Genomic DNA, 16767 nt, shown 5'->3' with positions numbered 1-16767 from the left:
GTACACACTTCCTCAAGCACACTGAGAATCAAGCCCAAATTATTTTCTCGCGAAAGAGTTCTACGGTACACTAGACAAAGAAAGAAGTGGGTAGAGATAGAAGTGAAAAGAAGAGACCAGAAAGTGAAAACTGAAAGTGGAAGGTTTGTAAGTATAGGCATGTAGGCGAGTATATTTTTTACTGAGATGAGCTTGAGTAATCCGAATCTTGGAGAGAGGGAGAGATGGCTGGCTGGGGGCGCCGAGTGGAGTTGCAGAGAAGGTGTTTCAGGCACGTTGACTGTCCGTCTTCAAGTCTCCAACTTCTCCATGTTCTTTGTGCTTTGGGTCAAAACTACACAGTATTGTTGAAAACTACCCAGAGTTTCAACCAATTGTTGTGTGGTGGACAGTATATGTTGCCCAATATTTTAAGAGTGTACATTTTTATCCGACAAGTTGTCAGATCTGACAACTTTCCTTTATCTTGATTGGCTAAGAAGCACTGTTACTATGACAACTGTCAGATAAATCAGGACTTGTCAGATAAAACGTCTGACAAGTCCTTTCAAGAAACGCTCCCAAGGTTTGGTCCTTATAAAGACTAGACTCAACCTTTCACTTTCCCGAAAACAAGACCCGAATCTCCTTTTCACTTCTACCGCAATTCACTTAACCTTTCCACAATGTTATGGTGTAACGTTTACCCTTTCCGCGAGTTTTTAAAAAAAATTATCAAATTGAAAAGGGTCAGAAAAAAGTCGGTTAAAGTTTGAACCAAAATGACAGTAGAATGTTGTTATGAGGATAGAGACTGCTCCTTTATCTGTAGTGTTTGCTCAAACCACAAAAATATAATTATTCTTTTCGAATTAATTACTTCCTGATACAAGAAAAAATGCATCTTCTTGAAGATCCTTTTTTTTCAGCTCATTGGCTGATATTTCCTTTCAAACTTTCATATTTTTGTCTTTTTACATAAAAAATATCAATATTGGAGTCCCCTTTCATAGCTCATGTCTCGTGATCAGAAGCGTAATGAGCCCCCCCCCAAAAAAAAAAAGGAGGCTAGACATGGGATATGGGCAAAGTTTCATACAAAATATATTTTGTCATGGGTTTTGATGCAATATTCCAAAAAACGACAATACGTTTCACCCCGTTTCCTTTCTTTCTCACTCTTTTTTCCTAGCTATATTCTTGGTAGTGATTTTTTTTTTTTTTTTTTTTTGGGGGGGGGGGTCCACGGACCCCAACCCCCCCCCCCCCCAATCATATGTTCGCCAATGCCAATGATGGAAGCTAAAATGTAATCTGGTTGCATTTTAACACTCACTTCGCAGACGCTTTCTATAACGCATAGAATCTTTTGTCAAAAGCCCTTCTGTCGAAAATCGGTAAAAATAAAAACAGCAGATTTGTCCTGGGGTTCGTTGCAGAAAGAGTTGCGTTTAAACGCAAGTCAAAAAATCAATCGCAAGTCCCAAATGCGCGCTGTTGATTGGTTGAAAATCAAGTTGCGCAAGATTTTTAGAGTTGCGATTGATTGCAACTCTTTCTGCAACGGGCCCCAGGTCTCTGAACAAACAGCATATTTGCAATTTGTTGTCCAGTCCAAATCTTAAAACGACGTGCTGTCTCGGTCCACCAACTTTCGACAATGACCTCTTATCTGTTCATTGTGATTTGACAGGCATTTTCAATAAATTCATAACCAGTGGCGTACCTAGGAATTTTCACAGGGGGGGCAAAACCGTCCGCCAAAAATTGTTGTCTTCAATCACAAATGAATGATTTCGTACTCGTCAGGGGGGCAATAAAGGTCTTCAAGTTCGTCAGGGGGGACAAAAAAAAGGTCTTTCAAGCTCGTCAGGGGGGGCAGGTATACGTCCTTTGCATGGGTTGTGGCTCGTCAGGGGGGCAGACTGCCCCCTCTGCCCCCCCCCCCCCGTAGGTACGCTAGTGTTCATATCGTTGTAGAAAGCGTCTGCGAAGTGTATGCTAAATTACGCTATTGGTGTGCTGCAGAAAGGGCTGCGCTTAAACAAAACTCTTTAAAATTCCATCGATCGATTATTAGTTGTAAATCAAATTACATACGCTCTTCAGAGTATATAGTCTAAACCAGATTTTGCCTGAAATAGATAAAAGCTCAATTTAAATGCCACTCCAAAGGCCGGTAAAAGGTTAATGTATGCGATAGTGGTAGACTTTGACTTAGGCAAAGATTTTTAGAGCCCCCCGGCCAAAAAAAAAATGACCATGAATAGATAAATTCATGAATGCGGAGCTATGACATGCATGAGATGAGCCATGATCTTTTCAATCAAAAAAAAAAAAAGCTACGCTCTAATAAACTGGATTTTCATCTTGATTGTCAGGTTCGTGGCATTGAGAAGAAATAAATCAATTTTCAATAATTTTGAATACCTACGTGGAATGAGTGTGGGCTGATTTCGACCTCCATTTCTAATTTAAAACCTCACTTAGTTTCATGCACTCTCAGTTCGGTCCAACATTTTACATTCAATTGTACATGCCATTCATTATTTTAAGAATCAACTTTCTTCTACCGTAACCCTTACACGTCTCCAAAGCCTTAAATCATTGATCGTCTGCAGTGACTTTCCTCTAAATATAATATGGTTTCTTTGAAGTTCACCAGACCCTCCTCCAGTCAGCCCTTTTCCACCCGTTTCAGCTTAGGGCTGCCATGTGATTTTTTAAAATAATAAATACCTTTTCAAATCAATTCTAATCAAATTTGAGGGAGGATGAAGATGCTCCCAGTCTTGGTCAAAGCGCACTGTGGATAAAATGCATGGGGAAGTCCATTATAGGGAGGTGCATATAATATGGGCAAACGACCCGTGTTCGTCTCCCCTTTGAGGAGCCCGGTGGGTACACTATTCTGCAACTGTATTGTCATTGTCAAGCCGGGTCGTCACTCCCTTGTTCCCCCTTTCGACACTCTTTGGCACAATATATTTAGAAACCAATCGCGATTTAAGAAATACTATCTCTGTATAAATATCGCTCAACAGGTCACTCAGGCTGTAATGTGTATTTTGTTTCCAGGTAAACATTGCATACCAGTCTGACACACTTTCATTCACACGACTTTGAATTCTAAGACCCTGTTTGACATTAATCCCATCTCTCCCACATCGCTTTCCTTCTCTTTTTATCCATCTAGGCCTCGTTCTTTTTTATCGACCTCGCCCTCCTAGTGGTCTAGTGGTTTAAGACTCAGTATCTCGTCTTTCAATATGAGGGACGAGGGTTCGATTCCCAGCCATGGCGTGTTTTCCTTCAGCAAAAAAACTACCCACATTTTACTGCACTCAATCCAGGTGAGATAAATGGGTACCTGCGGGGAGTACTTCCTCAAAGAGCTGTGAGCTCCGGAAACGGTAGACTGGCTTAGCCGCGGGGGATTGTAGGAGCGTCTGAGCACCTAACAAGGTGAATCGTGCGCTACATAAATCCTATATCATTTTATTATGTTATTCTCTCCATTGCTAATAGAAAAAAAAAGAACAATAAATTAAAAAAAATAAATCGCTTTCGTAGAGCCTGTAAGTCTAGACTCGTCGAACTCTCTGCACATATTCGCTGAAACCCCTTCCGATATCAGCGCTTCTCGCTAGCATATTCAGATAGTGGGAAGATGTCTTGACTGCAATTGCAACGAGGTGTTCGAGTCCCAAGCAAGGTAAGCAACACTTAAAAATCCATAGAAAAATATGAAGTGAACAAACCAGAAGTCTCGACAGTCTTGTTATTTTGGGTGTGGGGTACATAATATGGAACTCTTTCCCTAAATTGTATCCTTTTAGAGAGGTGCAAAGTTGCACCTTTCCAAAAAGCCCAGTGTGACATCTGGGCCCCGTCTTACAAAGAGTTGTAAGACGGTTGGAAAGCCAGCAAAGTCAACATATAAAATGCATGTTTATTAAAAAAAATTATGAATTAATTGACTTCTTGACAATTTGGTGTGATCTCCTTTGTTTACAAAGGACATTTAACAAATCTCCAGTAGAAAAAATTATGACACTGATCAATTTCCATAGAGTTACGTGTGATTGGATCAATCGTAACTTTTTGTAAGACGGGGCCCAGGGGCCCGTTGCATAAAATCTTTGCCATAAAGAACTCTGGCAATTTTTTTGGCAGAGTTTTTTTAATGTGTAATTTGCAATGGCATGATTTTGTTTGCCAGACTTTTTGTTTATTTGCAAGAGTTTTTTTATTGTAAATTTTTAATGCAACGGGCCCCTGGGGCCCTTTGCAGAAAGAGTTGCAATCAATCGCAACTTTAAAAATCATGCGCAACTTGATTTTCAACCAATCAACAACGCGCTTTTGGGACTTGCGATTAATTTTTTGGCTTGCGTTTAAACGCAACTCTTTCTGCAACGGGCCCCTGGTCTGCACCTTTAATGGTGCAAATTTGAAAGTTATTTTCTTAGTGTGTATTGTGTACGATGTAAAAAGAATGTAGATAAATTGCGTTGCTCAGGGCCAGGGAGTTTTCGCAATCTCAATGGGGACGTGTGATTCGTGTGTAAAGTGTGAAACCATAGTAAAATCACTTTCGCCGACAAGTTTCGGATTTCATAGTTTAGAGAATATATAATGTCATTGGTTCCTTACCTACACTCTTGTAGTCTGCAGGCACAGACCCTGGGTTTTCGCGATTTGCATAGTGCATAATACAGAGTCTGAATTAGTGAGACTATAGATTCACCATGTACTGTGACTGGCTCTACCACAGACTAAGTCTTTGGAGTCTAGTCTTCACTCTAGACGTCATTGGTTGAAGTTGAGTCTGTGTTTGCAGACTAACACTCATGCCCTTGATTATGGCATGTACACAGCAAAAACTGTGGTGTTAACCGGTGTACATAGAGGACCACACCAGTTATTTTACACCGGTGTTATATTGACAGTATTAGTTTAACACCTACAGGTGTTATTACAACACCTTTGGTTGTCACATCAACACCCTTTGGTGTAATATGTTCAATCCCTAGGGTGTAATTTTAACACCTCAGGGTGTGGTCCTCTATTAACACCAACTGGTGTCAGTTTTAACACCTCAGTTTTACAGTGTAATCTACATTACTCTTACCCTACATAGCTGCATTGCTTGAACGATCCACAGAGGAGGCAAAGTACACAAATTGTTTACGGGCACGTGTAGGACCCGACGACTGCGATGATAATAAGCACTTTTAGAATCGCACGTCGTCATAGACGATGTCTACGAGATGACGTCATTTTAAGGCATTGCGCATGCGTCAATGATTCATGTAAAATATAGAGACGTCGCGACGTCTCTAAATTTTACATGAATCATGTCGTTCCGTTATATTCGTAAGCGCCATATGATATTATTACTTTCATTATTCAAGAGAATAAGAATACTGACGATGGCTACGGACCCATGTGTGTGTATCTGTATAAAAAGAACAGTGTATTACCTCCAGCCGAACTTGACCTCCATATATAATCCCCAGAAGATATATAATACTAGGCGCGTCATAAATCAAGTCATAATTATCCCAAAGTGGGCTCATTTAATAAATCGTAGTATATTCTTTGCATGATTATATTATTTTCCTAGAAAAGCAACTGACCATGTAACTAGGGTAAAGTCCCGGCCCTCACCCGAAACCGAAGATAATTATACCAATATAACTTTTTTATGATATTAATAATAACTACAATACTGTGGTTTTATGTGTATACACCAGAGCGTTCTCAATTGAAAAAGAAGTGTCTTTTGAAATGGTCTTTTGCGTATTATCTCAATGGCTCGTAGCTTAAGGGCATTTTGATAGAATTCAAAGCAATATATCAGAGCCTTTCATGGTGATGTCAATATTCTGAATAGAGACCGCAATGGTGTCAAAAGTACCTCCTGAATATGTTGATCCATTTATCAGGTCTGATAATACGCCGAAATATAAAAAAAAAACATACAACGTTTACTCATTTTAGTTTTGAAAAAATGGTAGAAGGTGAGACTGGCACGTAGCCTGGATTCACTTATGACGGTAATAACTCTTGCGGTTATAATCTTGAAAGGATAGATTAGAATGAAATCGGCCTAAAGCAAAATAATCATAATCCTTTGGTGTCATAAAAGTTCTTTGATTTTTTTATTATTTACAGTTGCAAATGTAGGGCAAACCAGGCCGGGGCCTGGAAAACATCACAAGCGCAAGCTCAATTTTAGCAAAGTACCAACTAACGTAGAAGACAGCTAGCACACAGCCGTGTGTTGCTGCCCTCTACGTTCGAAGATGTACAGCACGATATCAGAATGGCGGATAGGCGGAGACGTTGACTGCCCAGAACGATGTCCGAAAAGCCCGAAAATTATCGATAAAACTTCACCCTACCCTAAAATAATGCTAATAACGTGAAAGGTGAGTTTGCTCAATCTCGAGATTTTAGCCCGATCGGCCCTCTTCGCGATTAATTTCGAGATTCAAGAAACCCCGTCTCTACCATCGCTAACACGCGAAGCGGGCCGGAGCCCAGGACTCGTGCGTGTAATCCTAGGCAGACATGGGTATCCATCAAAATGGGTAGAATGGGGTCGCAATAGCACTCCAAATAAAAAAGGGGAAATAAATCAAGCACTTACCTCGATTATATGGATGAAGGTCTATTGTGACACAGAATCCTGACATCGAGGCACACACTGGACTGTCAAAAAAAGGAAAAGTTAGACCTCCATGTCGCGTTCGTTCTCGGTATCGATCGGCCATTTTGTTTTCAATTTTGAAAGGAGAACGAACGAGACAGAACTTTTCCTTTTTTGAGGCTCCAGTTTGTGCCTCAATGTCAGGATTCTGTGTCACGATAGACCTTCATCCATATAATCGAGGTAGGTGCATAATTTATTTTCCCCTTTTATTTGGGGGTGCTGTTGCCACCCCATTCTACACCATTTGGAGAGTACCCGCTGTCTAATATTACACGAACGAGTCCTGGGCTCAGGCCCGGTTCGCTGGCTGGAGCTCCCTGAGTTACACCATCGCAAGAAGAGCGATTCCTGCTCGAGCGAGGCATCGATGCATTATGGTCTGACGCCGTGAATAAAATCCCGAGTGCGTCTGCACCTGCGAATTAGCGGGATAATTCGTAAAATAGCGCGCTCTATTGCAAATAATCCCAAGTTGATTTCGAATTGCAATCTCGAGATTAATCCTGCGAACTAGCGCGATAATTGCGTCTCCATTACAAATGATCTCGAGATTGTTCAGATCGGGATAATTTGACATACTGTCCACGCAACAATCCAATCCAATTCTTGGTAGTTTTAAACCAATAATGTGTGTTTTGAGTGAAAACTGCACAGTATTGGTTGAAAACTACCTAGAGTTGGATACATTTTTAACCAATTATTGTGTGGACAGTATGTTGCCCAACGTTTTAAGAGTGTAGATTTTTATCCGACAAGTTGTCAGATGTGACAACTGTCCTTTATTTTGATTGGCTAAGAAGCACTGTTACTATGACAACTGTCGGATAAAACAGGACTTGTCAGATAAAACGTCCTTTCATGAAACGCTCCCAAGGTTTAGTCCTTGTAAAGGCTAGCCTCAACCTTTCACGTTCTCGCCTTCACTTTCTCGAATCTCCTTTTCACTTCTACCGCAATTAATCCACTTAACCTTTCCACATGGTGTACCGTAAACCTTTTCCACGAGTATCACCACTGCAAACTTCAAAAATCATCAAATCAAAGAAAAGTCAGAAAAACAGTCGGTAAAATTTTGAGCAAAACCGATTAACCAAACTGACGATATAATGTTGTGTTGAGGATAGAGACTGCTCCTTTATCTGTAGTGTTTGCTGAAACCACAAAAATACAATTATTCTTTTTCGAATTGATTACTCCCTGATACAAGGAAAAATGCACCTTCTTGAACATCTTTTTTCCGGAGGAGCGCTTTGACAAGAAAGATGCCCATGAAAAATACAAAATTCCTGATAATCATATATCACATGGCACAGTCTACTTCACTAAAATGTTTATTTGAAATCTTGTATATAATGAGTGATCTCTTTTTCAAACAGTCATTAATCCCTTATTGTCCAGTTCATTTGCTGATTTACTTTCTAACTTTCATTTTTCGTCTTTCACATAAAAAATCTCAATATTGGAATCCCCTTTCAAAGCTCATGTCTAGTGATCAGAAGCGTAATGAGCTAAAAAAAAAAATAATAGTAATAAAATAAGAAAAATGAAGCTGCTAGACTTGGGATGTGGGCAAAATTTGTGTAATGGATTTATATGAACAATTAAATATTCCGAAAACGACAATATACTTCACCCAGTTTCCTTTCTTTTTTCTTTATTTTTTTCTTAGCTATTTTCTTAGTAGTGATTCTTTTTTTTTCGAGAGGGGGGTGGGGCTAACGGCCCAAGTAAGCATCTAGTCCAAAAGCCATTTTACCTACTAGTTGTACTTCGTCTACAATTCCGTCTGAATAATGAGGTTTAGGTACCACTGGTCCGAATGCTACATGGTCTGATACGCTAATCCACAAGACATGAATATCAATTTGCATGCAAAATGTGTGTTATAATCGGCAGGACCACAAATCGAATATGATAGTTTTAATTCGTGCCATTATCGATGGTGATAGTAATGAAAGGTTGGTCCGGAACACATACAAAAAGAACGAAACATGGAAAAGAAAAAGGGTAATGAAAGTGTATAGGGGTAAACATGCATGGTAAAGGGACGAACTACTGGGGTTAATGTCACTCCGTTGTAACCTTGCAAAAGTTTGCAAAATGAAAATCAAAGTACGTTTAAATGTTGATTGGACGAAATGGCGGGCGTTCTGTTTTTTGTCCATTGTCATGTGTAGGTGGTTTCAGACCGCCTCGAAGTTCGTCAGTTCTAGGTATTTTCTGATCGGGAAATTTACCCCGATCAAAAAATACCAGGTAATAATATTGGCAATGTGAAAGAAAATTACGCGTAATCTCCCCGAAAGAAAATACCCACTAAATAGTAGGTACTTGTCAAAATACGAGAACTTTCGCGGGGATTTATCCAAGGTATTTTGGCAATGTGAAAGCAATTTACGGGAACTTTTAGCCTAGCGTGTAGGTGGGCGCGGGCGGCTGCTGAGCTAGTGATTTTGAATCTCGCGCCTCACTTGCTTATCAGACCATGCTGCGCATGCTCGTAACTTCAGGAACTTATCCCAAAGGGTATGTTTCGGGGCGGTGAGAATGCAGGAATAATGAATGGGTATTTTTTAGCTCTAAAAAAGTTTTCGTAATTTAACGGGGATTCTCATGATCGAGGCGGTTTGAAACCAACTACATCCCTTGTGTATGGCGGGCAACTAACGTCAAAATCCGACTTTCTCCCGTAGCGGTTTGTTTCTCTTTTGCCTCAGGTTGTTTCATAGTGACGTCATGTAACCATCTTAGGACGTCTTCCATGCACTCATCTTGAAGATTGGCCGGAATAGCACTGATCTGTCCCATAGTGGTTTGCATTCCAGCTGTCAAATTTAAAAGAGAGAAATCAATTTGAAAATTAACAAAAGCAAATGAATACAACAATAAAGATTCTTAATGCATGCATGACTCGGGAGATATGTCATAAACTCCTCAAAACAATGTAAATTAAGTATTTTGGAATTTTTTTCCTCATAATAAATTTGAAATCAATCATCATGGAAAGGTTCAAAAAGGCATGTCGATTGTAGAGATTATCCTAGAATTAATTTTCACGCTGTCCTTGCATAATTATATTTTAATGATTTTGGGGTCCTGATCAGTTGTAATGCATCTAAAACTTTTAAATCTATATATGTTTGATTCATTTTTTTTTCAGGAAAATGTTTGCGAATCGAAATTCGAACTTAAGATCGCTCATGGACTGAAATTTATTGATTACAAAAAGATGACAAGGTCATGATTGGCTATTACATTCTTAAGAAATGCTATATTTTTAATAAATGTCACATGACCAGTTTTTACCAATCATAATAATTTCAGTATAAGTCTACCATGGCTGTCGGAATCATGAATGCGGCACACAGTGAATTGCATCCATAGTCGTGGATGATGGTGGTGAATTTCCGCATGGAAAGTACAGTGAGACCACCACATATCGACCACCTCTTCTGAAACCGACCACCTTGCGCGCATTAAAATGATTGCGTATTACAAACGGTAAGAATCGATTTTAAGAGAGAAAAAGGAGGGGGAAAAGGTAAAAATTTAGTAGAATTTATCAAAATTGTTTTGACTAGACCCGAACCCGCCCCGTTTCCGATAGGAAACGGCTTTAGAACAAATATCCGTCGTCAATCGTTGAATCATGTGCTGGAGCTAGCAGTGGAAGTAGTGAGACGATCATTTAGCATGTTGACATCATAGAACTGATTAGGAAGAGTCAAAATATTTCGTCACCGCGACAAGAATCGGCCGTAAACTATGTGTATCGCGGGTGGTCGGTTTCAAAAGAAGGGTGCAAATGAGCAAGTGTAAAACCGTCGTATTCGTTGTTCGCCGATATGTACGCGAATTGAATCGGAGTCGCCAATCGAAATATGGGAATCTGATCTGCTCGATTTTCTGCACAAATGAGACGAAAACTAGGTTAAACTGATAAATATTTTTGCAGATACGATGCTTAGAAAATTAGGTGGTCGATAAGGGGTAGTTCCAACCATACGTCACACAGGACGTGGAATCATTTTAAAAGTTTGGTGGCGGGAGAGCAAGGTTGGGGAGAGGGGGCTTTATTCTTAAATTCACGATTTGATGGTAATTTTCGTGTTTTTGTTTTTTACGTTTACTGACAAAAAGTTTTGTGAATCAGGAACCCCCCCCCCCAAAAAAAAAAAAAAAGAAGAAGCTAAAATCCACTGTCCCCGGTTCGATGGCCCCTATCATGCCTATGTCATAACGACGCAAAATATCTGGAATATAAGTTATCGTGCTTTAGGTGGGACAAAACTATCCTTCCTCTGTTAAGTTATAAATATGTTTACCTTTCGCCTCATCAGCACACTCGGCGTGTAGGTTATGTTCTTCAGCTGCCGATTTGCAAACCTCAAATCCTGCAGATCTAACAAGCTCCAGAAATTCCGCTTCGTTTTCCCAGTCCTTTTGAAAATGAACGTAATTCTACAAGAAAAATGCGAAATAAAATATGCATGGTTATTATGGTAGGCCTGTGCCAAACATCGAGTCCAGTCCAAGCTCTTCCCCGTTCACAAAATGAAGAAAATAATAGTTTAATGAAACCTGGAAATTGATGGCACAAACGCAACAAAACTACTTGTAATGCCACAATCAGCCATCGCACACCTTACGACCCGACTGGTCTACGACTGGTCTGCGACTGGGTGAAGGGAAATGTGACGTCACAGGTCTTGTCAGCTAGAGAGTCGCAGACCGGTCAGAGACAAATCGCAAGGAAAATCGTAAGAATCAATCCAACTTCCAGCTAAATTAGACAGCAGAGTCCCACCTAAATACCGACGCTTATTAATGATATTGAACGCGGATACGCAGTAGTAAGCGTCATTTTCTCAGTTGCTATGGCAAAAAGCGCAAGGCGAGTGCGGGTCGCTGACAGAAGGGTTGTCGATCGCAAAATGTGCAGTGTCGAGGTCGCAGACCAGCCGTAGACCAGTCGGGTCGTGAGGTGTGCGGTGGCTTTAAGGTGTTCGGTAGCCTTAAGAGACTTTTAATAAATAAGTGCTGAATTGTTGGCCTAGCCTTTGCTTTGATTTCGTGGAACACATTCGCTGAAAACAAACATACCTAACAGCTCGTCCAATATCTTCACCTTACAAATGACTACCACCTAATTTTATCTATGATGGGGGCCATGTATGCGCGCCTACAATTTAACTTTAAGATTAAACCTGATTTTTTTTATTCCACCAAAAATATCAATCGATAATGTTCTCTGTATTCTTGTGAGTAAGTGTGCCAAAAATCTCACAAATTTGGGGAGAAATATATGATTTTCATGGGAAAAACCTCGCCAGTCATTTTCAGATTGAACAAAAAAGTGGTGTCCCATGTCTGCACACCCATTCACTTTAGATAAGAATCGGGGATTTTGCTGAGAAAGGAGGCTGTCACGTAAAATGCCCGGAATTCATTATTTTCCACCATTTTTAGTCGATCTGTTTATGTATTGCAGGTGAAGGTTTGGTAGTCGTTGCGTATCTTCTTTTACTAGAATCGCACAGATACGCGTGTGCGCAGACAAGGGGGATTGCAGAATCGACTTTTTGTTTATCTTCCACCGCGCTTACACGCTGTCACAGCTCATGATGCAGAATCGGGTCGTGTGGCGGATCCACGCCCCAACAATACGTCATCATAATAAAGACAACGCTGGATCCGTGCGTTTAGAAGTATGTCATAATGGTAAAGTAAATGAAATGCGCGCCAATTGCCGATGCAGAATCGGCTTTCTGTTTACACGTAGAAAAAAAAAGCCGATTCTGCATCGGCTCGCGGTTCTGAACTTACTACTTTGGTGGTGCAAAATTGCCGATTCTGCACCGAGAGCCGATGCAAGTTAATCGTGCTTACACGCAAGAAAAAAAAAACGATTCTGCATCGGCTCGCGGTTCTGAACCGCCGATGCAGCGTGTAAACACATATTTAAAAAAAATGAATATAACTCGTTGCATGCTGCCGCACAAACTACCTTAAAGCTTCAGGAAAGTACTCCATGACACAATTAACTGTATATGGGATCATATTATAATAACATGTAAGAAACAACATGCACACACAAGAGAAAAGAAGTGTGACACTTCGTGCGCGCTTGACCTTTTGGGGGTACTTTTAAGTGTTTCCGGTAGCCTCAAAAGAGCGCGTTGTTGCTTTATCCAGTATATTTATATATATACTGTTGGAACTATAAAGTACAATGCATTACCACTTTTCCTCATTAATATATATATATATATATATATATATATATATATATATATGTATATATATATATATATATACAATTGTTAAAGGCAAATGGCAAATGGTCCCCATTTGTCCATTTGTCCATTTGTCATGTCGTCTCAGCCACGAGTCTGCTGTCTCCCCGTACGAGCACTTCAAGCTGAAAGCTCGAGATTGAAGAGCAAACTGAAGCAGAACCCACCCATTTGGCTTTAGACAGCTCTTGATATTCTCAAGAATCTTCTTAGGGTCGCTGCACCAGTTGAAAAGGGCGAAAGAAACAATTTTGTCGAATTTAGAGTGTTTCCATTCGCCGAGGTGGTCGTCGAAGGAGTGAGCGTCTGCAACGTGGTAGTCGATATTGTTGGCTGCATTCAGTGTCTTAGTACAATCGATCATGACAGGAGATGCATAAAATGCTATTTGAAAAAAAAGAAAAGACAAACACTAAGACGATAGCCGACTCATACCAATGCGCGCGCATGTGTCGAGGGTGGCACCAAACGGCAATGGCTCTCGCTCAACGTTTTTTTTTTTTTTTTCGAATTTCGCGTTTCCTTAAATGTTAAGTCCACTCCAGAAAAATGTTGATTTTGATCAATACAGAAAACTCAAACAAGTAAAACACTGACGATCGGATGTAAAATAAGAAAGTTGTGCAATCTTGACTAAGATCTTCTTACGAATGACTTGAGAGTGCCGTGAGTTGTACGATCATCCTGCGACAACAGAAATTACTGTAAGCCGGCCGTAAATTTGACGAAAGAATAACTAAAGACATTCTTACGAAGCATTTGGGAATTTCAGGGCCATGGCATAACCGAAATCATTTCGTTTCTCGAGAAGGTTTTGGTTCTGTTTAAGAAGACTGTAATATTCAATTCCCCATCTCCCAATCTCTACGAGGTCCGGAAATATCATTTGTACGAACCTTTGTGACCTTAGCTTTCAATCATGGCAATACAGAGGAGCGTTTCATCAACATTTTCATCCGACAAATTGTCAGATTTGACAACTTTCCTTGATTCTGATAGGCTGAGAAGCACGGTTACCATGGTAACTGTCGGACAAAACAGGACTTGTCGGATAAAAAGTCCGACAAGTCCGAAGTTCATGAAACGCTCCACAGTTGTGACATACCTACTTTACCATGGCTGCTACTTCTTTGCTGGGAACACCGCTACCACAACCAATGTCAAGAACGACGTCGTCCTCGTCGAATCCCAGTTCTATCACGCCTGTCTTTCGAAGTTTGCTCAGAAAACGATGGCTAAACCAATTGTACTTCTCGACTGATTTTAGATCACGACAGTTCATGTTTGCTGGGAGTAATGATAGAATCAGAAATGGTCAATGATATCAACTATATGGTGTCTAGGTCCCGTTACAAAATTTGGGCCAGTGATTATATTATAATTATGATATAGGCTAAGAGGACGAAAAACAAATAAACCATGAAATAATATACCTTTTTTACTATTCTAGGAAACGTAGTATTGTAGGTTGACTAATAAGCTATATCGTGTCGTTGTTGTCCTTCAAGTTATCCGTGATCCGTGACCAGTGGCGTACCTAGGATTTTTCACAGGGGGGGCAAATTGGCCGCCCAAAAATTTGACAAGCAAAAAAAAAAAAAAAAAAAAAAAAAAAAAAAAAAAAAAAAAAAAGGGTCATCAATACAAAATAAAGATTTTCGTACCAGAAAAAATTTGACAAGCAAAAAAAAAAAAAAAAAAAAAAAGGTCTTCAAAATCTCGTCAGGGGGGGCAGAGTGCCCCCCCCCCCCGTAGGTACGCTAGTGTCCGTGACCCTTTTTTTAGACTGAAAGCTAGATCCAAGAAAGGATATCGTAGAGATCAGTGGTGAGAGTGTTTTCCAGTTCTCTATGGTCGCCGATGCGTGTTTGTACTATTTTGATTCATACCTGGTGGGTGTTTCATAAAGCTGTTCGTACTTCGTAATATAGGTTACGAGGGACTCTACGAACGACTGGTGGTCCTTTCTTAGGAATTATAATCAACACCAATGAAAATGGGTATTATTAACCACAGAAAAGGATCACAAGTCGCTCGTTAATACGAACAGCTGTATGAACAACCAGCTTAGATTACATCCAATCTGTTTACAATTGTTTTTGGATGTGTGTGTTTGTTTCCATCTGGTGGTGCACACTTGACATAAATCACATACCATCTTGCACCCTCGACTGCATGATTTGTTGCCAAAACGTCGGCTGCTAAATCACTTTGGAAAAGAGTAAGACCCACAGATAAAAATAACGAACGATTTTCACTTATGTCATGATAGTATTATAGTATTTGCACGTCACAGGAATTTTTTGGTGCACTTTTTCTGAAAATTTTGAAATTTGCGAGTGAGCGAAGTGGGTGACCCCCCCCCCCCCCCCGATCATAACGGAGCTCTTACTAAAGTCGCGCAGATTCGACGCTGAAGATTTAAATTCAACAAGATATCAAAGAAAATTCGTTATCATGATCTGGAAAAATGAAATGAATTCATATCATAAATATGTGACGTCGAAAGTTTCATCCCTTTTTTTTATGGATTCTTATATCATCCACTCACCATGTTCACAGTTTTATTGAAAAATTTTGTCTTTCTAATGAAAATTTTTAATCTATTTTGTATGTAGGAGTTTGATAATCACGACTAATACCTACACAAACTAGCAATTCTCTTGCCTAGCGTTGCAGCTCTAAATGTTTGAATGGCCGCATTAACGTTTAATCTAGGCGGGGGCTGCAGATAATATATCTTGGCTGTTACCGCCTGGATTCCACCTGGATTAGAGGGTAGAATGGCATATTTACCTTTACCCAAAACATAGAGTGGAAAAAAGACGTAAATATATTTTTTTAATGAATGCCGTTAAAAACTCAAACAACAACAATTATAACATGGTTCTTTTTTTCAGTAAACTGCCCTGATAGAAAGAGCACAATGTTACAGAGTGTGTTCGCTGTTTTTCACAGTACGTTCACAGTGTGTTCACAGTGCGTTTGAAGTGTGTTAGCACTGTGTTCACAATGTGTAACGAGTGAGTGCACAGTTTGTTCACAGTATATTCATAGTGTGTTCACAGTGTGTTTAGAGTGAGTTCACAGTGTGTTCGCTGTTCGTTCACACATATGTTCACATATGCTCGCAGTGTATTCACAGTGTGTTAAGAGTGAGTTCACACTGTGTGTTCAGAGTATATTCACAGTGTGTTAGCAGTGTGTTTGCTGTTTGTTCACAATATGTTTACAGTGTGTTCACATTGTGTTAAGAGTAAGTCCACTGTTTACAGTACGTTCATAGTGTGGTCAAAGTGTGTTCACATAGCGGACTATGTTAAATGTGATTCAAACTGGTAATGTTAGAATTCAACGGTTTGAAGAGGTGTCCACACTGTGATTACCTCTACAGTGGGAGTGTTCACATCTATTGGAATATGTGATTCACACTGTTAAAAGGCTCACATTGAACAGTGTGAAAGTTGGACACTGTGTTCTGTTTAGCAGGATCTAGACAGTCGTACAGACTTTGCCCTGTGTGTTATAAGAACCTACAGCTATGACTTTTAAAGGTTGAACGACCCACCATAGAGCAATGACAAAGAAAATATTGTTTTAACAACAATTAAGAAGCAATGAAATGAAACATATAATGTGCATTCAAAATGCAGTATTATAAATTCGATTTACATGTGTGCCTGTTAAGATGAAGTGTTGGTGAGAGAGGGTGTGTATCCGTGTAAATGTGCTTGTGAATTCACAATTATGGTGCGAAGGTTGCATCGTTTG

At 39.9% G+C, this 16767-nt stretch overlaps 1 long non-coding RNA gene across 1 annotated transcript; it reads right to left on the bottom strand.

Moving 5' to 3' along the window:
* Positions 1-7809: 7809 nt before the first annotated feature.
* LOC129278886 (uncharacterized) lies at positions 7810-14240 on the bottom strand. The gene is made up of 3 exons (XR_010296139.1): positions 14102-14240; positions 11026-11161; positions 7810-9525 (listed from the first exon to the last, which is right to left on the bottom strand). It is a non-coding gene; the product is annotated as an uncharacterized LOC129278886 (long non-coding RNA).
* Between the last annotated feature and the right edge of the window lie 2527 nt (positions 14241-16767).

The sequence above is a fragment of the Lytechinus pictus genome, chromosome 16, assembly GCF_037042905.1.
Source record: "Lytechinus pictus isolate F3 Inbred chromosome 16, Lp3.0, whole genome shotgun sequence".
Taxonomy (NCBI): Eukaryota; Metazoa; Echinodermata; class Echinoidea; order Temnopleuroida; family Toxopneustidae; genus Lytechinus; species Lytechinus pictus.
Note: the sequence above shows the minus strand (reverse complement) of the source record. Positions and strands in the feature narration are given on the sequence as shown.